This window comes from Taudactylus pleione, unplaced genomic scaffold (genome assembly GCF_031769625.1).
Source record: "Taudactylus pleione unplaced genomic scaffold, aTauple2 ptg000019l, whole genome shotgun sequence".
Classification (NCBI taxonomy): domain Eukaryota; kingdom Metazoa; phylum Chordata; class Amphibia; order Anura; family Myobatrachidae; genus Taudactylus; species Taudactylus pleione.
Window position 1 is genome coordinate 39,182,637 of NW_028284421.1, and position 27,760 is coordinate 39,210,396.

General features: G+C 48.1%; 1 protein-coding gene across 2 annotated transcripts in view; it reads right to left on the reverse strand.

Annotated features, from left to right (window-relative positions):
- Positions 1 to 27,760, reverse strand: part of NCAPH2 (non-SMC condensin II complex subunit H2) — a 153,802-nt gene that overhangs the window by 15,588 nt on the left and 110,454 nt on the right. The gene's annotated exons all lie outside the window — the stretch shown is intronic.

Consider the following 27,760-nt stretch of genomic DNA (forward strand, 5'->3'; position numbering starts at 1 on the left):
GCCGACTAGTGAAGGACTAATGAACTGAAGGCTAAAGATATTATTTAAACTGTGCAGTGCCCACACTGAACGATATCGTTCATTGTAGGAACACTCAATCATCCCTGAAAATGGACAATCTGTCATTGGCAAATTGACCGGCATGTTCATGCGATGTTTGAGGTCGGAAACGACCAGCGGGAGCGCGCATAGCTGGTCGATTCCGACATTTTAGTGCACGATTAATAAGCGATTGAACGATATCTAATATCACCTAGTGGATGTGCCCCATAAGCTAGTCACATGGCTTGTGTAAACATCAATGAAATGAGAGTTATGGTAAAACTTACCTTTGTTAACTCTTTCTTCGAAGTTCATAGGGTCCACAGGGAAACAATGGGGTGTAGGTGGGACCTGGAGGACCGGACACCAACAGCAAAGCATTTCAATCCCATGATGCTCTGGTCCTTCCCCCTATACACTGCCCACTCAGTTTTGCTAACAAGGCCAAAGCAGGAGCGGGAACGCTCCTGAGCTGATAGGAGAACCTCTATGCCCGAAGGAAGCATCCGTAGAGGCAAATGTATCAAATGCATAAAACCTTGCATAGCTGTTCAGCTGAGGAGCCACCCCGGGCTGCCCACGAGGGACCCACAGAGCAAGTAGAATGAGCAGATACTGTAGCTGGCACAGGAAGGCCAGACTGAATGTAAGCCTGTGAGATAGTCAAGCGAATCCATCTGGCCAGAGTCTGTTGGCTGGCCAGGCCTTCTTGTGGAATCTATATAGGACAAAGAGGGAGTCAGATTTCCTGATGGAAGTAATACGGTCCACGTAGATCTTTAGGTCACGGACTAGATCCAAAGAGGCCTCACCTGCCGAGAGGACTGGCGATAGAAAGGCCGAAACCACCTTGGGAAGGAAGCCTGGGCGTGTTCTAAGAATATCCCTGTCCCGATGAAAGATTAAAAAGGGAGAGCGACATTAAAGCGCCCCTAAATCCAATACCCAACGGGCAGATGCGATAGCCAGAAGAAACAGTCTTCGCAGTGAGCCACTTGACATCCACTGATCCCAGGGTTTTGAATGGAGGTTCCTGAAGTGCTTGGAGCAGCACTGACAAATCTGCTTACCAATTGAGAACTCCCAGGATGAATACTGCGTAGATGGTGTTCGGTCCATGTGAGAATGTGTGACACTTGCCATTGCTGCCAGACTTAAGAGTGCCTCCTTGGTGATTGAGGTAGGCCACTGTCATGGCATTGTCGGACTGTACTTGTACTGGCCTGCCCTGAAAAAAAACCTGAGAGAGTGAGCTCTGTAGATGGCTCAAAGTTCCAAGAGATTGATTGGTAACCCTGCCTCGACTGGGGTCCAGCGGCCCTGGAAAAAGTGCTGGCCAGTCACTGCGCCCCACCCTCGGAGGCTTGCTTCAGTGGTAAGGAGAGCCCAGTCCAGGAACAAAAAGGGGCAACCCTTGTCTAAATGGAATGTCTGTAGCCACCAGGCTAGGGACAGACGAACCTCCGGGGGGGGAGGCCAATAGTCTGGGATTGAAGCATCAGGGAAAAAACGTCTCTTCTAGGGCCTCTGCCCAACTCTCAATGGCTTTTGCCACCCAGGCTTTTGCCCTAGCAGGATGAGTACTAGCTTCTGTAAGAGTATATGGATTTGTGACAAGCTTATATATGTTTATCTGTCGTCTCCTTCAAGGAGGTTACAGTATGGATGGGTAAGGTGGCATTCTTAACTAGACGTGTTACAGGAGAATCCACTCCTGGGGGAACTTCCCATTTAGTGCAATCAGTAGTTGGAAGAGGGTAAAAGGAACTTAAGCGTTTTGGAATTTGAAACTTTTTACCAGGCAAAATCCATGCTTTGCTCATGTGATCAGATAGCTGGTCAGAGTGAGGGAACTCTGGTAAAACTATCTTTGGTCGTTTAAAAAATGGTTGTTCTTTTCTTAGGAGCAGGGTTTTATTTGTACAATAGATTTTATAGCTCACACAAGAGCAGGTATATTTAATTTAGAGAGTGGCTCCTCGTCTCCTGAGACGGAGTCAGAGTGAGAGGTCTGCGTCTTCTGCCTCCCCAGAGGATATATCAGAATCAGATAACTGGTTGGATTATGAAGAAAACAGCACATTTAGTAGGTAAAGGCTTTTACTTTTGCAGCATTTGCTGAAAAAAATGTAGGAGGTATTAGCCAAACTCTGTACTGAGGTAGACCGTACGTCAACTCATGGGGGAGGGAAAGGATTTGCAGGGAGTACCTGCTGTAGCCATCCCACAGGGATGAAAAGCACCTATGAAAAGGCAGCCCAGGGCGGGTCATTAGGAGGAGACACCGAAGGGGCCTGAGGCTGTATAACAATTCGTACAAAGACCATCCTGAATGAGGTCCTTTGGTGACTTGTAAGTCCTGCTCAGCGGGTTTAGCCCCAGAGTAGGAGCAGCATCAGCCTGCTTTTTATTCTTTCCTCTGCCAAACATAGCTACAAGAATAATAAAATACACAGTGTGATACAGTGCAGCGAACACCTGCAGTATGTGTAATATGGCACAGTGTAGTGTGCAACCGCGCTATATAGTATGCGATAGCCCTCACAAATATAGAAATGTAAGGTACAATGAACCCCCTATACTTTAGTATGTCAGGGTATATTAGAATAAAGGGAAAGGTATAAGCTGGACAGTATTAGAAAGTAGAGATCAGTGCTAGTATAAGTCACATACAAACGCTGAAGGAAAAAAAAACCCGAACCACTATATATCTGCAATTGGCACTACAATCAACTACACAGACCGTATTGGCTGGTAGGATATAGCGCTGTATAACCTGACCTGTGGGAGAGGTATACAGGAAGAATGGACCCAGCATTCCCAGAGACCTGTGAAGCAGAAAATGGCTGCCGCACGTCTCTGAGGGGGCGGAGGGTGAGGGAGTAGTAGTTCAGGGAACAGCTAGACCGCAGTGGAATGGCACCGAGCTTGGGGAGGGGCTGCAGGGAGAGCACCTTCCCCCGTGCCGACGTTAACAACCGGGTCCCCTGGCCTCTAAATATGCCGTGCGCCAGTATATTAAAGCCCCAGTGGTGAGTGGAGTCGTGGGCACACCAGTTTCCACATCAGCGCCTCCTGTCCGTCTCCTGAGACCAGAGGCTAGACTGCGTAAAGACGCAAGCGGGGGTCCGCCTTACCTGTCCCCTGGATTCCGGGCTGCAGTATGGGGTCCAGGGAGCCCGCTAGCTAGTCCCCACTCAGAGCTCCGCCGGGAGTACCCAGCTGGGGCTTGGTGTCACGGCGATGCGGAGGGGTGATTGAGCAGCAGCGCAGACGTCCAATGGACAGTGATTTGCTGCTGCTTAGTAGGCAAAACACTAGAAAAAAATAAATCATAAAAATAAGCTTGGGCAGCCCCACAGTTGAAAATGGTGATCCAGCTCCTGCCGGACACCAACAAAACTGAGTTGCCCTCAGGCTGTGGGCGGGGTTGGACCGGAGCATCCTGGGTTTGAAAAGCTTTGCTGTTGGTGTCTGGTCCTCAAAATCCCTCCTACACCCCATTGCCTTCCTGTGGAGCTCTATGGACCCTGAAGAAGACAGTGAGAGATATGGTAAGAACTTACCTTTGTTATCTCTCTTTCTAAGAAGTCCATACGGTCCACAGGGAGGCCTTGGGGTATACGTGATGAGTCATCTGGGCACCATGCAGTTAAAATTTTCTCCCAGGATGCGATGGGTCTCCCTCCTATACCCCACCCCCGGGCCAGAGGCACCTCAGTTTTGAAGCAAGCCAAAGGCCGGAGAAGAATAAAGAGAGAAGAAAGTCTGGAACACTCAAGGATCACATTCTCACACAAAAGGAGACTGAAAAACCAGTGACCAGAGCGAAACCGATCTGAAGCACAGGGGCATCAGGGTGGGTGCCCTGTGGACCCTATGGACTTCGTAGAAAAAGAGATAAGAACTTGCCTTTACCATATCTCTCATTTTCTACTACAGGGTTCATAGGCTCCACAAGGAGACCTTGGGGATGTCCCAAAGCAGTACCTTCAAGGGTGGGGACGCTCCTGTGCAGAGAGGAGAATCCGCCGCCCGAAGGAGGCATCCTGAGAAGCAAAGGTATCAAAAACATAATACCTCAGAAAGGTCTGGTAAGAAGACCACGTGGCTGCCTTACAAAGGCTGAACAGCCGAGGTGCCACGGCGAGCTGCCCATGAAGGACCCACAGAAGGAGTATAATGAGCAGTAACAGAGGGCGGCGCTGGAAGGCCCTCATGAGTGTAAGCCTCAGAGATTGCCATGCGAAAACATCTAGCCAAAGTTTGTTTATTGGCTGGCCATCCCTTCTTGCAAAATTCGTATAGGACAAACAAGGAGTCTGACTTCCGAAGGAAACTGATACGGTCCACAAAAATCCTGAAGGCACATACCACATCCAATGAGGTCTCACCTGCCGAGAGGTCTGTAGAATTAAAGGCCGGTAAAAAAATTCTCTCATTAATGTGGAAACTAGAAACCACCTTAGGAAGGAACCCATGGGGAGTCTGAAACACTGCCATGTCCTGGTGAATAACTAGAAATGGGAACGGCAAGAGAGCCCCCAAGTGACTCTTCTGGCAGAAGCTATAGTCAGAAGAAAAACATTCTTAGCTGTAAACCATGTGAGAACCACTGAGTTCAGGGGTACAAATGGAGGGCCCAAGGACAACAGCCAAATCCCAAGGGACCACAGGAGGGACAAAGGGAGGCTGAACGCGAAGGACACCCTGTTAGAAAAGTGCGGATATCAGGAAGAGGAGCAATCCTTCGCTGGAACCACACTGACAGAGCACAGACATGCAACTTCAGTGAGGCAAGGCTGAGACCAAGATCCAATCCTGCCTGCAGAAAAGCCAAAGCTCTGGATATCCGAAACACCTGGGGATCTTAACCTTTGGGACAACACCATTGAAAGTAGACATATCACACCCTATGGTAAATCCTGGCAGAGGCTGGTTTACATGCTCTGAGCATGGTTAACCACAGATGCTAGGAAAGAGCCCTTGGACCTTAGTAGGGATGTCTCAAGAGCAACGCCGTCAAAGACAGATGACCCAGGTCTGGGTAAAGGCAAGGACCCTGAGACAACAGGTCCATACGTTTTGGCAACAGCAACAGAGTGTCGATGGGAGAGACTGAAAATCTGAGTGCCAGTGACGTCTGGGCCACACTGGAGCCACCAGCAGGACAGTGCCTCGATTTTTTAACTTCCGAAGTACTTGAGGAAGAAGGAAGATTGGAGGAAACAGGTATGCAAACTGGAAGGTCCACTTGACTGACAGAGCGTCTACCAAGAGAGCCTTGGTGTCTCTTGTCATGGACCCGTACACTGGCAGTTTGTGATTGTGTCGAGAGGCCATGAGATCCATGTCCGGAAGGCCCCACTTGTCCACTATGAGCTGAAACACTTCTTGTCTCAGCCAATTATCCAGCTTCGACAGTCTCTTCACCAAGATCAGTTTAAAATTGGATCGCAGCAACGACATCTTGCGACTGGCTGCAAGACCCCATCTTGGAAATGAGATCGCAAGGCGCCATTTTGTGAATGGCCGCCCAAGCGCCATTTTAGATAAACTCACACTTTAGTACATGTGGCGATATTACTATTAGCATCATGCGATTGCATCTTTCACCATTGCTCATACACAATAAGCACAATTGCGCTGTTAACTAGTCGCATATTAGCGAATGCACAAGATCCTGTATGAAAACGCTGAATATTAGCTTCATGCACACGCATCTGCCCCAAGTTAACTAGCGTCTTTACATCAAACCCCACATACTCACACATTACATATTCACATACAAGGTTCCATAAGCTTTAAAGGTATAAGATTCAAGTATGCACATTTATTATAATTGCTAGGAAATAAAGATTATTTCATAACTAAGGTTTTATACGTGATAAGTAAGCCATGTTTGGTATTGTACTGATGCGTACTCTCTCAACAGTATTCCGGTAATGTCGATGGAGAGATCGCAACATGCATTCTCAACTTATGGACCGCAGAGACTTCAAGCAACAAAATGTACATTATATGACCAACTGTTAGGATTTGCATGAGGCGGGAAACCAGAGACCACCAGTTGTTAGAGCCTGGACTGTGTCTATTTGAACCAACCTGTTAAATGCCTTGTAACATATGCCCTCTCCTTTAGGACCAATGGTATTAGCAACAAACTTCTCTATTGTGTTGTTTATTTCTGGGGGGTATAAATATGTGTGCTCTGACCCTGGGTTCCTGGTCTTCGTGCTGAATGCTGATTGACTAGGGATTTCTTGCTGATGCCTACACCTGGTCCAGAGCGTTGCGTATGAATAACTGTACTTGGGTCTGTATAATTCCATTGCGCCAAATTGTACTTATAACTAGCGTGTAACTGACTGTACTTTTACTTGAATAATACTTTGTGCTTCGGAACCACAGGTTCTAGGTCTGGAGTCTTTATTTACTGTATAACTGCGTACGCAAAATAGCGTCATCCTTAGAGGTTTATAGGCAGGATATCAGAAGGTATAGGCAGGGGTGTATAGAGGTTCAAAGGCAGTATCGTTAGTTGGGGGCTCGTAGTGAAGTCACTTACCCACTCACACGGCACATACGTTTATCGATATCTCACCAAAGGCTTGGAGTGGCCACATGCAGGGTTTACCTGCAACCGCTTGGTGCTGCTAGATCGCTACCCGTTTTCGTGTGAGCCAGGGACGCTGACTAGAATGCAGGGACAAGAGGAAAAAGTTTGTTTTCCTTTGTTGATAGAACCTAACATTTAAAGGGGTGCCACAGTATTGAACATGCGGCTGAGTCGCAGTTTTGCACACAGTAAAGACGCACTTGTGTACGCAGCTAAACATTGTCATACGGTTGTGTGGTAGTCGCATTGTGTATGCGACTGGTCGTACAATAGCGTATACGTACTTCCGGTTGTGCTGCCACATGTTTAAACAAAGCCATTGAGTTTACATTATCAATTGTTGCCAATAATTGGGTTAACATGTAGTTTTCTGCGCAGGAAAAGTGTGTGATTGTGAGTATTTGTTTAGGGTGTAACACGGGACCTAAAGGTTAAGGGTATTGTATGACCCTTAAGTACTAGGCGCAGGAGTTGGCCTAGTAGCTCGGTAAGTAGCTTACCGTTCTATACACATCAGCAGGTGTACATGTTGTCTTTGTTGTAGGGACCGGCTCTCACAGTGTCATTGCAGTGTTCAATAATTAGGTTGGGTTATTTGAGCATTGTAGTTGAGACACACTAGGAAACTTGTGATTGTGAGCTGAGAGATAATAGGTGAGCGGGGGCATCTAGAAATTTCTTCCGTAGGTGAGCGGGGGCATCTAGAAATTTCTTCCGTAGGCGAGCGGGGGCTTCTGGAAATTTCGTCCGTAGGTAAGTGAGTGTATCTAGACTGTCTTTCACCAATTTAAATCTTTATTGAAAAACTTAGGGTTCTCCCAGGATGAGGGCCAAGCAAACGGTAGAGATGTTAAATGATTTGCTGCTGTTGGAAGCGCCACTTGGGTCGGCGCGGCATATTATGCATATTAGGTACGTTGCCAATGCAACCAGGTATTGTGATTTATGGTTTAATATGACAAGGAAGAGTGTTAAACCGTTTCCTAGATTTCGTAGTTTTGATAAAGATGTTCTGAATAATGTCCGAGACCACATCAGTCTGATGCGCTCTCGAGGTAAAAAGGAAAATATTATGAATGTTTAAAGTTGTGGCAGCATGAAGGGGATGCGTGGCTTAAAAATGCGCGACGCAAACTAGCGTTGTGAGCGCATTGCCAGAGAATGCATCCATGACGCTAAATGGCAATACAAGCGAGCCGCAAAATGGCGCGCACGTGCAGCAAGGGAGCGTTGTAGAAGGTATTGCCAGCAGTTCACGCACACCACCTCCACCTTATGTGGATGGAGGTGCAAGTACAGTTATCAAAAATACCCATAAAAATGTAACAAGCAATTTGTACCCTCTCAAGCAACCATAAAGAAAATGTTCATGATGTGGATGATGAGCCTATTGTAATGTCTGCCATTTCCCATGCTGTACAGATAATAGATGCTGCACTACAACAATCACGAGTGGTGCAGTCATCTCCACCAGTAACAGTAAAGGGAAGTGCTAGCCCCCTCTGCACCCATAGAGGAAGTTGTTAATATCATACGTAGCAGCAGCAGACTAAACCCCCAGCCAGGTAGCAAGGTCAAAAGGTGGCAGCGCTGCCGGTCTGCATCCCATTCGGACTATAACTGTTCCGAATGGAAATGCAGATGCGAACGGTGTAGTGCCCACGAGGGAAGTGGTAATATGCATTGTCCTTGGACAAGAGCAGAACTAAATTCCATCATAAAAGATTTCCCTGATCCCAAGAAGGAGCTAGCCAAATGTCAAAGATTTTTGTGGAATTTGGGTAGTTCTCATGAGCCAACTAATAAAGATTGGCGTGAGGTGTTAAGGGCCTGTCTACCACACAATACCGACGTGACAAAATTTATCACGGATTGTATATTGGATGGTGACGTTCCCTTAACAGACCAAGTAAACCAAGATAATATTTCCCGCATCATAACTCAATTGGGTATATATTTTCCAGTAGTAGTTAACTGGAACCAAATTTTCACCATAAAGCAAAAGGAGAATGAATCTCCAGAAGATTATTGCGACCGGGCTTTGCAGGCTATCACCCAGTACACTGGGTTAGAAGATATTAAAGATAGCACTTACTACAGGGGAATGATTGTCACCATACTCATGGATGGCCTTAAAGAAGACTTAAAGACCCAGGTTCAGAACTCACAGCCTGGCTGGAGGGGAGTCACAATAGATACCCTCATAGAATCTACCATACAACATGATAACATCTCAAAGAAGAGAGAGACCCAGAGCGAAAAACTAATGGCTGTCAGTCATTCCTTCCAGAGCTTGGATACTAACATTACAGCCAGTAGACATACCTGCACCTATACACACACTTGCACCTGAACAGTTACACGTCCTCACCATTCCCACAGCAAACACATCCTTACCCCACATATCATACACAACCACAGGTCCCATGCTACCCACAAACTTTATAGCTCCCACCATACCCTTATCCTCCATATTCCTACCCATACCCACCACCTTTCCCTCTTGCTCAACTCCCACAACAATCCTTTCATCCACCCCGTTCAAAAAGATGTTTTAAGTGTCACCAAGTGGGACACATAAGTACTGCAAAGTGAAGAACACCACACATGAACACGGGTTTCCCATGGGTTCATAGGCAACCCCACTATCTTCTCCCAGGCTTTATATGACTGTTTACAATCTTTTCAACCTGCCAATGGATCTCTTCTAATGTAAAATGTGGACGATTTATTGTTGCATTTAGGTCATGTTTAAATGATATTAAACTGTTGTGCTTTATTTCTCACACACAGGACACAAGGTTGCTAAGGATAAACAGCAGCCATGCCAGGCTAAGGTCAAATACTCGGAATACTATCCAACCCAGGGGCCCAGGCATTATTTAGAACAGTAGCTATTAATAAGATTTAATTGCAGGAACCTGTATGCAGATACTATATCCCTAGAATTATTCAAAGTGATAGGGGGACTCATTTTACAGGTGACGTTTCCCAGAACATGTGTAAGGTGATGAGTAATAAAACTAAGATCATTCCAGACTGTAATTTCTTTTATCTGTCCCCCCTTTGAGATACGAAGATGAATAAGAATAACAGAAATTGAAAGTGTTATTAACTAACATGTCTAATGCAAACTGTCATGATGTCAAACCTGGGGAATTTGTTATGATCCAAATTTTTTTTAGCTCAGGTCGTTTGTCAACAATCGTCAGATACGGACCTTTCCACCGATCAGGCAAAGTACCACATCCTCAAAGGGTGGTCGGGGAAGATACGTGGGTCCATTAAACTCACTATAGGGAGGTTAACCAACCAGTGGAGATACAAGGCGGAGACTAGGCAGATAACGTGAATCTGTCAATTGCGAGCTTGTGCCGGAAGGATTAAAAAGGTGACTGAGATACCTGAGCTAAAGAAATGTGTAGACCAGTGCTTCCAGCAATGGAGTGGTCTGCTGTGGTCATCCTAGTTCTTTCTTCCAGAGTTTCTGTCATGATGATCTGTTTGGGGATACCCAGTTTCTGTGATGGAGGACCGATAGAGGAGATGGGAGCTGATGGCAGCGCTGATGGAGTGGAGTCAGGAGGAGTGCTATGCCAATCAGGGGAGTGTCTGACCAATCTTAGTACTGTTATTGTTAAGAGAGCTGTTATCCCGGATACTCTGGGACGGTGTGAAAGTTTGTCGTCTGAAGATTCCTGTATTTGTGAGCTTTGTGGGTCCCTAGTTGATGAGAACTGTATCCAACGGTGCCAACCTAAATATAACCCGTACTGGGGTGGGTATCCTTTAGAGGATCATAGCATGGTAGGCAAAGTGTTAAATCAAATCAAACTGATTGCTGGGTGTGTTCACATGTGCCACAGGGACAGCATAATGTAGGGTTGGTGCCATTTCCGCTGAATATCACGGAAATTTTAGAATTACAGAAAGGGAAGACATTGGATGGAAAATTCCTCTCATCCAAACCACCTCATTTCAAAACTATCAATTCCAAGTAGATAGATCACTTGTGTTTAAACATAACCAACCCTAATAAACCCGGGAGTTGGGACGTGACAGGGAATAATCAGATGATGACATTCTCACAAAGAGCTGATAATGAGTCCATAAACCATGATCTGTTACGCTCAATTAAATCTAGTGGGAGACATTTTAGGTACCGGTATTCCACCAAAGAAATTATTGGTAAGGTGCCAGATGGCTATTGTGCTAAAATACAGCCAGAGACTTGCATGTACCAGATGGAAGACCCAGAAATAGGATTGTTTGCAAGGGAAATGTAATTAATGATAATGATGCATACCATTCCTTATGTTCTCCCTGATGATGTATATTTTATATGTGGAAGAAAAGCGTATAAGTGGCTCTCCCCGAGTTCCAAAGGTTTGTGTTACCTGGGAAGAGTAGTCCCAGAAGTTATGACCTGCACACATGTTGAAATACTTGGTATACATAAAAACATACCATCACCATATCTTCACACGCAATATGAACAGAGGCAAACAAAATATGATACCTGGTGACGTGCATAAAGCCACTCAGTTAATTAGTGAGACAACTGGCTTTCAAGTTTTAGTCGCATTGGATCCCACCAGGATCGCTCATCGCTCAGGGTACATTAAATTTTAGATATATTCAGGATCTTGCTAAATTGTTAGATAATATCACCGAGATGTATGATGACACCTTCAGGTATACAGGTAGAGAATTGCAAGGGTACAAGAAAGAACTGGTGCAACACAGGCTAGTGTTGAATTATTTAACCGCTGTCACTGGAGGATATTGCGTAACTTTGGCCACCCAATTTGGAGTGAAGTGTTGCACCTATGTCACCAATGATACCAGCGATCCCAAGGAGGTAATAGATCGAAAGATGGATGAAATTCTGCAGCTAAAATGGGAATTTCGTAAGAACCATAATGCTTCAGTGGCTGAAGTAGGGGAGAAGATAGAAGGATGGGTTTCATGGCTGAACCCCGTGAAATGGTTCTCAGGTCTAGGGGAATGGGTCCAGGAAGTGATCGCCAGTATCGGCAAATTCTTAATCCTTATACTGATTGTCATCATAATAATTGGCATGCGTGTCCGGTGTGTTCCTATTGTGTTGAAGTGTGGAAAATGTAAAAATAGAGTAAAACGAAAGAACAAAATAATGATGGTCAGTATGAATACCGAGGTAAATATAGAACTGCATTACAACCCTGAACTAGGAAATACCATCATTTAATGTATTATATTTAGACCTGCATAGAATGTATTATTGAAATGTTATTTTTAAAACACCTCAGATAATGTAAAGTCTCAAATTCCCCTTCAAGACTGCCTTTATAGGACTGGTGTATCCCCACACCTTTCACATGATCTTCCAAGATCCGCGGTGTGTGTATAATAGTAGTTTTATGTCCCCACTCAGAGACACATTATTGATGGATTAAGAACCCACCTTGTGCCATCCCATAATAACACTAAATAGTATATAAATGTAAGCCTAAATTATATTTTAAAATCAGATTGTGATAGCATGTTGTTCGCTATCAAATGGTGGACTGTCGAAACTGGATAATTTTCTGAGACATCAGTTTAAAATTGGATCGCAGCAACGCCATCTTGCGACTGGCTGCAAGACGCCATCTTGGAAATGAGATCGCAAGACTCCATTTTGTGAATGGCCGCCCAAGCGCCATTTTAGATAAACTCACACTTTAGTACATGTGGCGATATTACTATTAGCATCATGTGATTGCATCTTTCACCATTTCTCATACACACATTAATAAGCACAATTGCGCTGTTAACTAGTTGCATATTAGCGAATGCATAAGATCCTGTATCAAAACGCTGATTAGCTTCATGCACACGCATCTGCCAAGTTAACTAGCGTCTTTACATCAAACCCCACATACTCACACATTACATATTCACATACAAGGTTCCATAAGCTTTAAAGGTATAAGATTCAAGTATGCACATTTATTAGAATTGCTAGGAAATAAAGATTATTTCGTAACTAAGGTTTTATACGTGATAAGTAAGCCATGTTTGGTATTGTACTGATGCGTACTCTCTCAACAGTATTCCGGTAATATCGATGGAGAGATTGCAACATGCATTCTTAACTTATGGACCGCAGAGACTTCAAGCAACAAAATGTACATTATATGACCAACTGTTTGGTTTCCTGCCTCATGCAAATCCTGAGACCACCAGTTGTTAGAGGCTGGACTGTGTCTATTTGAACCAACCTGTTAAATGCCTTGTAACATATGCCCTCTCCTTTAGGACCAATGGTATTAGCAACAAACTTCTCTATTGTGTTGTTTAATTCTGGGGGGTATAAATATGTGTGCTCTGACCCTGGGTTCCTGGTCTTCAAGCTGAATGCTGATTGACGAAGGGTTTCTTGCTGATGCCTACATCTGGTCCAGAGCGCTGCGTATGAATAACTGTACTTGGGTCTGTATAGTTCCTTTGCGCCAAATTGTACTTATAACTAGCGTGTAACTGACTGTACTTTTACTTGAATAATACTTTGTGCTTCGGAACCACAGGTTCTAGGTCTGGAGTCTTTATTTACTGTATAACTGCGTACGCAAAATAGCGTCATCCTTAGAGGTTTATAGGCAGGATATCAGAAGGTATAGGCAGGGGTGTATAGAGGTTCAAAGGCAGTATCGTTAAGACCATTACCCGGGATGCACGTCGTAATGGCTGAGGAAGTCCGCTTCCCAATTGAGAACTTCCAGAATGAACACTGCCGATATGGCTGGGAGATGACCTTCCGCCCAGAATGAGTGACACCTCTGTCATTGCCGCCTGACAGTTCCTACTTGATGGTTTACAGTAAGCCATGGTTGTGGCGTTGTGTGCCTGAACTTGTACAGGCTTTCCGTGAAGTATGAGTCTGGCTTGCTACAGGGCCCTGAAGACCACCCGAAGTTCCAATATGTTGATTGGCAGGGCAGACTCCTCTGCTGTTGACCGTCCCTGAAGTGAGTGTGGTCCTGTCACTGCACATCAATCCCGGAGACTGGCGTCAGTCGTCAGGAGGACCCAGTCCGGAATCCAAAAGGAGTGGCCCCTGGTAAGGTGACACGTCTGCAGCCACCAGGCAAGAGACAGACGCACCTTTGGAGAGCGCACCATCATTTGAGCTTATCTGATGGGTAATCCGTTCCACCTGGAGGCCTGGAATGACTTTGCATAGTCCACTATGTCGAATGTGAATACCATGGACCCCAGTACTTGCACTGCTGAGTGGACTGACACTTGGCGACTATGGAGGCATCTGCGTACTCCAGTCTGCAAAGTGGAGATCTTTTCTGCGGTCAGAAAATTCTCTGCTGTTGGGAATCCAACAGAGCTCCCAGATGGAGCCTCCTCTGGGACGGAGTCGAGGACTACTTCCTCCAAATGATCAACCACACGTGCTTCTGAAGCACAGATATTGTCAGCTGTAGGTGGTGGTGGTGGTTAAGTACCCCTGGGAGATCCTGCCAACAGTAAAAAGTCTTCCAGGTAGGGTAACAAGCGGACCCCCTGCAGCCGCAGATGGGCTGTCATTACGGCCATGATTTTGGTAATCACCCGAGGTGCAGTAGAGAGGCCAAACGGTAGAGCCCAAAACTGGAAATAATGTTGCAGAACAGCAAACCTGGTGAGAAAACGCTGGTGAGCCGAAGTAATTGGATTATGCAGGAATTCATCCTGAATATCAAGCGACACCATAAAATCCCCAGGTTCCATAGCAGTATAAATGAGCATAGGGTTTCCATCTTGAACCAAGGTACCCTGAGGAATTGGTTCAGGGATTGAGATTGAGGATAGGCCGATGGGATCCGTTCGGTCTTTGAACCAAAAAGATTGGAATAATTACCCATCCCCCTCTAGGGCAACGGGACAGGTACTATGACTCCTGCTTGAAGCAAGGGTTGTACGACCTTCTGGATTTGTAAGGCCTCGTCTTTTTCTGACTGAAGGCAAGTGCCAAAAAACTGATGGGGAGGGTCTTCTGCGGAAGGAGAGGGCGTACCTGTGAGAGACTACTTCTCTTACCCAGGTGTCTAAGGTGGCCTGACACAAACACTGGGTGACCTGAAGAAGTCGACCTCCCACCCTGGGATCCCCCAGAGGGAGGTCCGTCCCGTAAGGCTGAGGGTTAATCCTTGGACTTGGAAGCAGGACGTCTTGTACTCCAGGCCTGTTTCTTGGGTTTGACAGTCTTACTGGAAGCGGACAGCCTTGGGAAGGCCTGACCTGTGGGCTAATCTTGAGGATGTAAGGATCGAAAGGATAAAGTGCAAGGCTTCGCTGAAGCCGCAGCCAGAAACCCAGAATTAACCGCTGCCAACGTGTTCACAATCCTGTCCATGTCAGGACCGAACAATACTTTTGTATGGGAAGCATTGTAGGCCTATCTTCGAATCAGCATTTGCCCTCCAAGAATGCCACCACAGGAAACGGCGAGCCACCACAGCTGACGCCGAGACACTGGAAATTAGGAGGCTGATATCCAGAACAGCCTTCCCAATATGTGTGGCTGCATCTCTGACGTTACCAACCAAAAAAAAAAAAAACCTGAGGCCCCTGAAGCATTTGAGGGAAGGGATATAAACTTTCAGCAAACCTCCACCTTCCTAACCTTAAGGGAAGAAATGGAAGGCATAGGTAACTTTGCACTTGTAATTAACCATATCACATGGCCACTGCAGGGGAGGAGTTCCATTTCGTGCAAGGAACTTCTACAATGGATAACACGCAACCAAACGTCCCTGAGGTTGATACCGCTAACAGGGCGTTCACCAGGCTGTAGCCCTGCGGTCAACTAAATGATCCGATAAAGGGAATTCCGCAGAAGTAGCCCTTTATTTGTACAAACAGAGCTTGCCTGAACAGAGGAGCTGGTTCAACATCCTCTATGACCCAGACGGCTCTGACCGTTCACACCAAAGCAAGAATAGTAACCCCAGAGTCTCCATCTCCAGTGGAGTTGACTCAGGGTTAGGGACATCCGCAATTTCTCTGTCATTAGATGACTTCTTAGAGATGTGTGTAGACTACGCTGACATCAGAGGACGCCTAGAAGGCCTAGCGGCTTTCTCCTTCTGTAACAAGTCTGTAGAGTAGTAGAGGTAGCCGCTATCCACCCCTGGCAGAGTCACAGGAGGATTCTGCATAGCAGTAATCTGTTGTGGCAATCCCTGAGGGAAAAAAAAACCAAAGAAAAAACCAGACTGCTGTCATAACCCCGTAGAGGAGAAAGCAGCTGGCATTAAGCGGCCCGTAATAGTAGCCAGTACCTGAAATAAAAAGAAGCCTTTATAAAAGGGGTTCCTGCACAGGGACTGGGACATTGGAAGGGCCTAGTGGATTATACCACCTAATCCATCCTGTACCATCTCCTCCTCACATAAACCTACAGCACAAGACCTGTAAAATAGAGTGGGTGCAGATTATTGTCCCTCCCAGATGTAGCTGTAGAGCAATATCGCACACAATACGACACTGAGTATTAACGCCACCACTAAGTACGTGCGTACATACATATAATATTACTAGGTAGGAAGGCAAATTACTGGACCAGTCTGACGCTTGGGCAAGCTGCAGGAGTTTACTGCTCAGATATGGCAGTGTGCAACATACAACAGTAAGTGACAATTCTCACAAATACCTAACTTTATATGTGAGATATCAGAAACAGTTGGAAGAAATGACAGTTTGGTACTGATAGTTTGTGAAAAAAAATAGACAGACAGCTCTAGCATAAGTCACATACCATGTAGAAATCAACCTGCACCATGGCACTATAATCAACTACGCAGACTCAGTGTCTGGTAGGCAATAGTGCTGCATACACTGACCAAAAAGGGAGAGAAGTATGCAGGGGTACTGGGCACACACTGGCCAGGGAACTGCGACATTGCCACCAAGAAAATGGCCGCCAGAGACCTCAGAGGTGGCGTGGCCTGAGGCGAGCAGCTCAGCGTAGGTAGACCACAGTGGAAAGGCGCACTCTAGTTAAGAGGAGGAGCCGGCTGTTAGACAGGGAAAGCCGCCTCCCAGGCAGGCGTTTAACCCCGTGGATGCTGGTCTCACACCCTTACTATCCAGCGCTTGTCCCTGGTGGTCCAGTGGAAGCACAGGACTCAGTGCCTGGCTCCACTGCAGTCATCACCAGGGTGTCCTGGAGGTAAAGACTGCGATTTCAGCGGGACACCGCTTACGCAGTGACCTGCCCCGTAGCGCCCGGCCACAGTCCAGGGATCCTCCGGTGTCCCTGCTACCCGAGACCCCTGAGGCCCGCCGAGATCCCCAAATCAGTACCGATGTCTCGGCGCCGGCAGGGTGACGGAGCGGCAGCGCGGACATCCCCTGGACTATCTGCGCTGAAGAAAATCTTCTTAAAATAATAAATGTTCAAGGGCTGTTGAACAGCCCCACCGTGTGCAGTGACCAGACTCCGGCCGGGCACCCAACGAAACGGAGGTACCTCTTGCCCGGGGGTGGGGTATAGGAGGGAGACCCATTGCATCCTGGGAGAAAAGTTTAACTGCGTGGTGTCCGGACAACTCATCACCTATACCCCAAAGTCTCCCTGTGGAACCTATGGACCCTGTAGTAGAAAATATGATTTTTGTATATCTGAAATTCTTTTCTGTCAGCCCATTGGAGAACACTGAATACCATGGGGTATAGTGGGCGATGATAGGAGCTTGGGCAGTCAAATGTATAGAACCAGACGGAGAAAAGAAAACCATGTTCTCTATGAGAACAATCCTAATTAGGATTATTGAAAGAAATACAAAAAGTGCCTAGTGTGAGGGTGTCTAGGTTTCTTCAAGTATATAAAACACACAAATCCATTTTTGTCTAGCAACAAAGACAACACACACACCCAGGCACTAAACCAATTTGTCAAATAGAACTAGTTTATTTATCAATAACTTATTGACAGCTCAGCCACCACAACGGAAGAATACTGGATATCCCCCAAAAATAAGGTCAGAAAAAGAAAAAAAAGTGTGAGGCGGTAATCAATAAAAAATCTTCACTTCTAGAAATAGAAAAAACTATTAATGCATCAATATTGAGACAACATATAATAGATATACAGACAATTGACAAAAGAAATCTCTAAAATCGCCAGCATGTACTACATATAGATACAATAACAAACAAACAAATATATATATACCGTATATACTCGAGTATAAGTCGACCCGAATATAAGCCGAGGTACCTACTTTTACCCAAAAAAACTGGGAAAAAACTTACTGACTCGAGTATAAGCCTAGTGTGGGAAATGGCAACAGCTGGTAGTGCCCCCAGTAGTAATTCCCCCTGGTTGTGCCCCCAGTAGTAATCCCCCCTGGTAGTGCCCCCAGTGGTAATCCCCCCTGGTAGTGCCTCCAGTAGTAATCCCCCCCTGGAAGTACCCCCAGTAGTAATCCCGCCTTTTAGTGCCCCCTGTAGTAATCCCGCCTTTTAGTGCCCCCTGTAGTAATCCCCCCTTTTAGTGCCCCCTGTAGTAATCCCCCCCTGGTAGTGCCCCCTGTAGTAATCCCCCCCTGGTAGTTCCCCCAGTGGTATTCCCCCCTTTTAGTGCCCCCTGTAGTAATAGCCCCCTGATAATGCCCCCTGTAGTCATCGCCCCCTGGTAGTGCCCCCTGCAGTCATCGCCCCCTGGTAGTGCCCCCTGTAGTCCCCCCCCCGCCCCCCCCTAGTAGAGAGAGACGTGATAACAATAAAAAAAAAAAATAAACACTTACCTGAAACTCCCGCTCATGGTCCCGCCGCTGTCCGCTCCTCCGGCCGCTTTGCATGGGAGAGACGTCGTCATGACGACGTGTCTCCCATCACCCACTGCGGGAGCCGGAAGATGGCTCCCGCAGTGGGAGCAGCAGCAGCCGCTGAGAGTCTGACAGACTCTCAGCGGCTGCTGATTACAGCAAACACATAGCTGCCGGCTCCGGCGGCTATGTGTTTGGCAGTGTGTAGCGCTGACCGAACTCCGTCCGGTCAGCGCTACACTTGACTCGAGTATAAGCCGAGGGGGAATTTTTCAGCACATTTTTTGTGCTGAAAAACTCGGCTTATACTCGAGTATATACGGTATATATATATTAATGAATAAACAAATAAAATAAATAATACATTTATAAAAACAATATTGTTCAAAGTGTAAGTGTCCAGAAATCGCTCCATTTGAAAAGGATATTGAAACTTATATCCTTTTTTTAAAAATGCAAGTGCATGTAGCAATATTCCAATCTGCTTGTAGCAATAAGATACAAATTCTACACACATATAAAGGAATGTATAGTGGTATCTGAGGAAGCCGCAGAGGTATCTTGTTCCTGACGACGAGGTTACGGACCTCGAAACGTTGATTTCTTACTAAAGTTCCGTTTGGTACCAAGTCTGAGTGACGCCTCATTTTTCTGCGCATATATATATTAGGGGTGAGCGGGTTCGGATTTCTGAAATCCGAACCCCCCGAGCCCCCCCGATCCGAGTCCGATCCGAATCAGGCTCGACTTTTCCCGCCTGACTCGGATCTGAAATCGAGGCAAAACGTCATCATCCCGCCTTCCGAGTCTCGCGGGTTTTGGATCCTATATAAGGTACCCGCGTCGGCGCCATTTTCTCACTCGGCTGTGGACAGTGAAGAGGGAGGGTGGGAGTTAGGGCTGTGTAGTGTAGTGTAGTGTAGTGCTGCTGTTGTCCACTACTTCAAAGTCCTTAGGGGCTGGCTGTGTTGTGCTGCTGTTGTTAATAGGGGCTGTGTCCACTACTTCAAAGTCCATAGGGGCTGGCTGGACTGTGTTGTGCAGTCAGTTCTCCATAGGGGCTGTGTCCACTCCAAAGTCATGTGCAGTGTCCCAGTCCTAAAGGGGTGCTGTAGTGTTGTCCAGGGGGTGCTCTGTCCATCAGGGGTGCTCCCCCCAAGTGCTAAAAAAATAATATATTTTCTGTGTTTGTGAATTGTGTGCGCAGTAGCCGCACGTGCATCAACAAAGTAGTGCCAAGCGTGCGCCTGTGTCATACGTAAAGGGCCGGCTGGCTTGACCGTTAAAGGGTGCTGTAACCCCCAAAGTACACTCCAGTCCAAACCAAAAAAAATAATTATTTTCTGTGTTTGTGAATTGTGTGCGCAGTAGCCGCACGTGCATCAACAAAGTAGTGCCAAGCGTGCGCCTGTGTCATAAGTAAAGGGCCGGCTGGCTAGACCGTTAAAGGGTGCTGTAACCCCCGAAAGTACACTCCAGTCCAAACCAAAAAAAAAAATATTTTCTGTCTTTGTGAATTGTGTGGGCTGTAGCCGCACCTGCATCCTTAAAGCAGCAGCGACAAGCGTGCGTCTGTCTGTTAAAGGGTGGTGTAACTCTCAAAGTGCTCCAAAAAATAAAAAACTATTTTTTTAATGTGTTTGTGACTTGTGTGCGATGTAGCCGCACTTGCATCCTCAAAGCAGCAGCGACAAGCGTGCGTCTGTCTGTTAAAGGGTGGTGACACCCTCAAAGTGTGCTACACAAACAATAAAAATATTCTTCTTTTTTCTGTCTTTGTGAATTGTGTGGGCTGTAGCCGCACTTGAATCCTCAAAGCAGCAGCGACAAGCGTGTGCGTCTGTCTGTTAAAGGATTACATCGGTGACAGCATCCAAGTAGGCATGTCAGACAGTCCGTACCTGTACTGGCAGGAAAAAGAAGCAATTTGGAGGTCCCTGTACAAACTGGCTCTATTTTACCTGAGTTGCCCCCCCTCCAGTGTGTACTCCGAAAGAGTGTTTAGTGCAGCCGGGAACCTTGTCAGCGAAAGGCGTAGGAGGTTGCTTCCACAAAATGTGGAGAAGATGATGTTCATAAAATGAATTATCAACTCTTCCAGGGAGACCAGCCTCCAGAACGTACAGAGGGACCTGTGGTTCCAGCAGGGACGAATTAATACTCTGTGAGGATGAGGATGTACACACTGAAGAGGGTGAGGAATCGGTGGATGAGGAGGATGAGGATGACATCTTGCCTCCGTAGAGCCAGTTTGTGCAGGGACAGATAAATTGCCAGCTTGTTTTGTGGGGGCCCAAACGAACCAATCATTTCAGCCACAGTTGTGTGGCAGACCCTGGCGCTGAAATGATTGATTTGTTAAAGTGTGCATGTCCTGTTTATACAACATAAGGGTGGGTGGGAGGGCCCAAGGACAATTCCATCTTGCACCTCTTTTTTTTCTTTGCATTATGTACAGTTTGGGGCCTAGTTTTTCAATGCCATCCTGTCTGCCACTGCAGTGTCACGCCTAGATGGGTCACGTGTTTGTGCCGCCCACTCGTGTCGCTTAGCATAGTCATCCAGCTACCTCGGTGCAACCTTTTGGACATAAAAACACTATTGTGAGGTGTGAGGTATTCAGAATAGACTGGAAATGAGTGGAAATTAAGGTTATTGAGGTTAATAATAGCATAGGAGCAGAAAAACCTACAAATTCTGTGATTTTAGCTGTTTTTATGCTTTTTTTCAAAAAAATATGAGATATGGTAAGAACTTACCCTTGTTATCTCTATTTCTACGAAGTCCATAGGGTTCCACAGGATACCTTGGGGGTATAGGTGTGACGTCAGTCGCAGGGCACCAAAGAGTTAAGCTTTCAGCCTCCCAGGATGCACTAGGTCCCCCTCCTATACCCCGCCCCCGGGCCAAGGCACCTCAGTTAGTTACCAAGCCATAGGCCGGAGGAGGAGAAGGAAGAGAGAGAACAAAGATCTGGACACATACAAGAATCACATTCTCACCAGAGGGAGACGGAAAACCGGTGACCAGAGCAAAGCCCATCTGCAGCACAGGTGCGACAGGGCGGGAGTCCTGTGGAACTCTATGGACTTCGTAGAAATAGAGATAACAAGGGTAAGTTCTTACCATATCTCATATTTTCTACTTCAGGGTCCATAGGGTATCCACAGGATACCTTGGGGATGTCCCAAAGCAGTATCCTTTAAGGGTGGGGACGCTCCTGTGCAGAAAGGAGAATCCGCCGCCCGAAGGAAGCATCCTGAGAGGCGAAGGTGTCAAACCTGTAATACCTCACGAAGGTATGGACAGAAGACCACGTAGCAGCCTTGCAGATCTGAACTGCCGAGGCACCACGTCGAGCTGCCCACGAAGGACCCACAGACCTAGTGGAATGAGCCTTCAGAGAAGGAGGGACCGGTAGGCCTTCATGAAGATAAGCTTCAGAAATAGCCATACGGATCCAGGCTGCCAAAGTTTGCTTTGAAGCAGGCCAACCCTTTTTACAGAAGCCATAGAGGACAACAAAGCGTCCGACTTCCTAAACAAAGAAGTGCGGTCAACATAAGTCCTTAAGGCCCGCACAACATCCAAAGAGGCCTCACCCCCGGAAAGACCCGGTGAGTTAAAGGCCGGAACAACTATTTCCTCGTTAACATGAAACTGGGAAACAACTTTGGGAAGAAACTCGGGCCGAGTGCGGAGCACTGCCCTGTTCCCATGAAAAACCAAGAAAGGGGGTCTACAAGAAAGAGCCCCTAACTCAGAAACACGTCTGGCTGAAGCAACGGCCAGAAGGAAAACAGTCTTAGCTGTTAGCCATTTAATATCCACTGAGCCCAGTGGTTCAAACGGCGGTCCTTGGAGAGCCCTCAGGACCACAGCCAAATCCCAAGGCGCCACAGGTGGAACAAAGGGCGGCTGAATACGGAGAACACCTTGCATAAAGGTGCGCACATCCGGGATTGTAGCAATCCTACGGTGAAACCAGACAGATAGGGCCGAAACCTGTACCTTCAAAGAAGCAAGGCGAAGCCCATGATCTAGTCCCGCTTGCAGGAAGGCGAGAATCCGAGACAGACGAAACTCCCGCGGTGCATAACCTCTCGGTCGACACCACTGGTAGAACGTATGCCACACGCGATGATATATCCTCGCGGAAGACGGTTTCCGAGCTCGTAACATGGTACGCACCACAGAGCTGGAAAACCCCCAGGACCTCAGCATGGCCGTCTCAACAGCCACGCCGCCAAAGACAGCCGAGTCAGGTCCGGGTGAAGACAAGGACCCTGAGACAGAAGGTCCGGTCGTAGCGGCAACCGCAGAGGACTGTCCACGGACAGACCCTGAAGGTCTGAGAACCAGTGCCGTCTGGGTCACGCGGGAGCTATCAACAGGAGCGTCCCTCCTTCCTGTTTGAATTTCCGGATTACCCGTGGAAGAAGGGAGACCGGAGGGAACAGGTATGCGAACCTGAACGTCCACCGGACGGACAGAGCATCCACCAGAGACGCCCCTTCGTCTCTTGTGCGAGACCCGTACACCGGCAACTTGTTGTTGTGCCGGGACGCCATGAGGTCGATTTCTGGAAGACCCCACCTGTCCACCAGTAGTTGAAAAACGTCCGGGTGCAGGGACCATTCCCCTGGATGAACGTCCTGGCGACTTAGAAAGTCCGCCTCCCAATTTAGCACTCCCGGGATGAAGACCGCTGATATGGCCGGAAGATTGCGCTCCGCCCAAACCAGGATCCGAGAGACCTCTACGAGAGCCGCCCGACTGCGAGTTCCTCCTTGCCTGTTTATGTAGGCCACGGTGGTAGCATTGTCCGAATGGACCTGCACCGGGTGACCCTGGAGAAACCGCTGTGCCTGCAGGAGAGCATTGAAGACCGCACGGAGTTCCAAGATATTATTGGAAGCTCCGCTTCTGTCGGTGTCCACCTGCCCTGGAACAAGTGTGGACCCGAAACTGCTCCCCAGCCCCGAAGACTGGCGTCCGTTGTCAACAGGACCCAATTTGGAACCCAGAACGGACGTCCCTTGTTGAGGTGGGTCGTCTTTAACCACCACGCAAGGGACAGGCGAACCTCCGGGGTGAGCACAATCGTCTGGAATTCAGAGACTGAGGCAGCCCGTTCCACTTGGACAGGATCAGGTGCTGCAGAGGTCTGGAGTGAAACTGGGCGTATTCCACCATGTCGAACACCGACACCATGGAGCCCAGTAACCTCATCGCCGAGTGTAAGGACACCCGGCGGCTGTGCAGACAACTGCGCACCCTTGACTGTAAAGCAGAGATCTTGTCCTCCGTCACGAAGATCCTTTGCTGTCCCGAGTCCAATAAGGCTCCAAGATGCAGAATCCTCCGAGACGGGATTAGAGTGGACTTCTGCCAGTTGATTAGCCAGCCGTGCCGTTGCAGCAGTGCAATGGTCAGGTCCAAGTGGTGTAACAGGAGCTCTGGAGATCCTGCCACCAATAACAGGTCGTCCAAGTACGGCAACATGCGGACTCCGTGCAGCCGCAGAGAAGCCGCCATGACCGCCATAGCGTCCTGTATGTCCAATGACACCATGTAGTCCCCAGGTTCCAGCGCCAGAATGATGGACCGTAGGGTCTCCATCCGAAACTTCGGGACCCGCAAAGACTTGTTGAGTGCTTTGAGGTTGAGAATCGGACGATATGACCCATTGGGTTTCTGTACCAAAAATAGATTTGAATAGAAACCCTGGCCCCTCTGGGAGAATGGAACAGGCACTATAACTCCAGCCTGGAGCATAGTGTGCAATACCTTCCGCAGCTCCGTAGCCTTGTTCCGGTCTGATGGTAGACCCGTGGTGAAGAATCGAGCCGGGGGTCTGTGCCGGAAGGAGAGGGCGTACCCGTGAGAGACCACCTCCAGAACCCAAGTGTCTGTCGTAGTGAACGACCAACACCGGGAGAACTGCAGCAGGCGGCCTCCCACCCTGGGATCCCCCAAGGGGAGACCCGGACCGTCAGGCCGCAGGCTTGTCATCTGGCTTGGGGGCCGGACGTCTGGTACTCCATGCCTGTTTCCGGGGCTTGACCGATTTCTTAGGGCCAGCCTGTCGAGGAAACGACTGTGGTTTGGGCCTGCCCTGGGCCCTAGATGACCGAAAGGACGATGGTCCAGAACCAGAAGGAGCAGCGGCCGACGGGAGACAAGCAGATTTGGCTGCCGCCAGCGTGGCCACAATCTTATCCAGATCCGGACCGAAGAGAACTTCTCCGGTAAACGGCAACGCTTCCAGACCTTTCTTGGATCTGCGTCCGCCTTCCAGGATCGCAGCCACAAGGTGCGACGAGCAGCTACCGCTGCTGAAGAAATTCTAGACACCAGAGTACTAATGTCTAGAGCCGCCTCGTTGATGTAGGTGGCCGAATCACGGAGATTGCCAATCAACTCCGCCTGTTCGGCCGGACAGTCGGATTCAAAAGAAGCCTCTAATGAATCCGCCCAGCGCTCCATCGCTCTGGCAACCCAGCAAATGGCCATAGCCGGCCGTGCTGCCCCCCCTGCAAGGGAATAAGCGGACTTCAGGCAGATTTCTACCTTGCGGTCCGTAGCATCCCTAAGGGAGGACATGGATGGCATCGGCAATGTGGCACTACGGACAAGACGGGTCACGTGAGAATCCACCTGTGGAGGGGATTCACACTTAGCAAAATAATTATCCGCGAACGGATAAGCCACCGCCAGGCGTCTCTGCGGCTGGTATCTTTTGCCAGGTTGTTTCCACGCCTCCTCTAAATGGTCCACCAACTGACCCGAAAGAGGAAAGACTGTGGCATCGCCCTTCACATCTTTGAAAAAGGCATACTTAGATTTAGCCGCTGGGGGAACTTCGTCCTCAATCACCAAGGCTGTGCGGACCGCCCGAATAAGTCCAGGAATATATACTTTGGACTTAGCATCAGCGTCCTTAGTATGGAGAGGTTCCTGATCGTAAGGATCCAGAATCTCCCCATCATCAGACGTCCCTTCGTCATCCTCATAAGGAGCGGACAGAGACGCCACCGGCCTTTTATGAGGCCGCATCACAGACTCCCCTTGCAACACATCCGACAAGTGCTGTACAGAACTTGCAGGGAGTTAACCCACGCTGGCTCCTGAGAACCCGGGAGCGGGGAAATAGGGAGACTGTGGGGTACCACCAATTGTCGTGGGAACCCCTGCATGGGTGACGACACCACAGACTGCTGGGACAAACCCATCGGAGTAAACGCGGGCTGCGGAGCTAACTGGCCCACTAAAGCTGTTAACGCCTGAGCGAAACAAGCCCAGGGCGGCTCCTGTACCGGTGCTGTAACCGTAATAGGCCGCGCCATGGACAAACACTGCCGGCAAAGGCCCTCCGCGCTACCCTCCCCCTCCGCTAACGGTACTTTGCACGTGGTACACTGTAGCCGGAGGGGAAAATCACTTTCAGACATGATGGCACCACGTATGTGACCTCTCTCACCAATTAAGTATTAAATAGGCGAGAGACCACCCTGCAGCACCGCACCGCAAGGGCTTTAGCAGAAAGAACAGGGACAGTAATAAAGCTGACAGTTTAGAGAAGAAAAGTTACAGGCAGCGCTAGCACAGTCACATACAATGCAGAGAAATAACAATTCCTGCACTAACAGCGCTGATCACTCAACTACACAGACACAGGGCCTGGTAGGACACAGCGCTGCATACACAGACCTGAGCCACAGCGGAGGAGAGGTATGCGGGGGGACCCAGACCACGATGCTTCCTTCCAGACTTCCAGCAGCGTTCACCATGCGTTGCAGAGAAGATGGCCGCCGAGGAGCAGAGAGAAGCTGGCCTGGGGGAGGAGCGCTGACACAGGACCAGTCAGCACAGTGCAGAGAGGGCTGTGTGCAGCGGGGGAGGCGCCGGCTGTGAGACAGGGAAGGCGCGCTCCCCTGGCATGCATTTAACCCCTGGGACGCCGCAGCGCTACCGCTCTGCTGCGGTCCGCTGTCCCAGGGGGTAGTGGAAGCGCAGGTTGGTCGCCTGGCTCCACGCTGCAGCCAGTCCCCAGGGAGCCCCCTGCCTGGGGACTTAGGACCATGTGATCAGCGGGGACCCACCGCGGGACCCCGCTGCTTACCTCTGTCCCCCTTGATGTGACCCCAGACGCCCACCAGCATCCCCGGATCAGTACCGGCGTTCTGGTACCGGCGGGGTGTAGGGAAGACAGCATGGACGTCAGGACTGACTGTCCATGCTGTTCATCCAGATGTGCAGCCACAGCTGCATGAAGAAAAAGCTTCAGGGGCTCTTCTAGCCCCCACTCCAACAGGTGCACCCGACTCCAGCCGGGCACCAAACTAAACTGGGGTGCCTTGGCCCGGGGGCGGGGTATAGGAGGGGGACCTAGTGCATCCTGGGAGGCTGAAAGCTTAACTCTTTGGTGCCCTGCGACTGACGTCACACCTATACCCCCAAGGTATCCTGTGGATACCCTATGGACCCTGAAGTAGAAAAATACAGATCCAAAACACAAAACCCAGAACCCAAAACACGGAAGGGTGGTTTTGGCAAAACCAATCCAGATCCAAAACACGAAGAAAGATCCAAAACCAAAACACGAAAAGTGGCCGGTGCACACCCCTAATATATATATATATATATATATATATATATATATATATATATATATATATATATATATATATATATATATAGATTTGTTATTGTATCTATATGTAGTACATGCTGGCGATTTAGAGATTTATTTTGTCAATTGTCTGTATATCTATTATATGTTATTGTCTCAATATTGATGCATTAGTAGTTTTTTAGATTTCTATAAGTAAAGATTTTTTATTGATTAGCACCTCACACTTTTTTCTTTTTCGGACCTTCTCTAGCAACAAACTGGGTGAAATGTTATAACATCCCAAAGCTGTCCCTAAGAGAAGGTTTGCCCAGAAGTTAAGTTGCTCAGGACCTTATGCCAAACACTGGCTTTCTGAAGACATTGGTGAATATGGGGGAAGGTGAGCACCAAACACCAAGTGGCTGCCTGGCACAACTTCCCAGCAGAGGCCCTGTCAGAAAACTGCCACCGTCACGGAGGAATGCCTTCTCACATTTTTAGCAATGGGCAGATCTGCCGCAAGGTAAATCGGTCAAATTACCGAAGCAATCCCCCTGGCACTAATGAATGTTTGAATGCTGGCCAGCCTTTCTTGTGTATTTCAAAGTTCCAAAAGATCATCAGTCTTACACAAGTCCAGAGTCATATGGACAGAGAATGCCCTCTCCACATCCAAAGAACAGAGGTGCCATT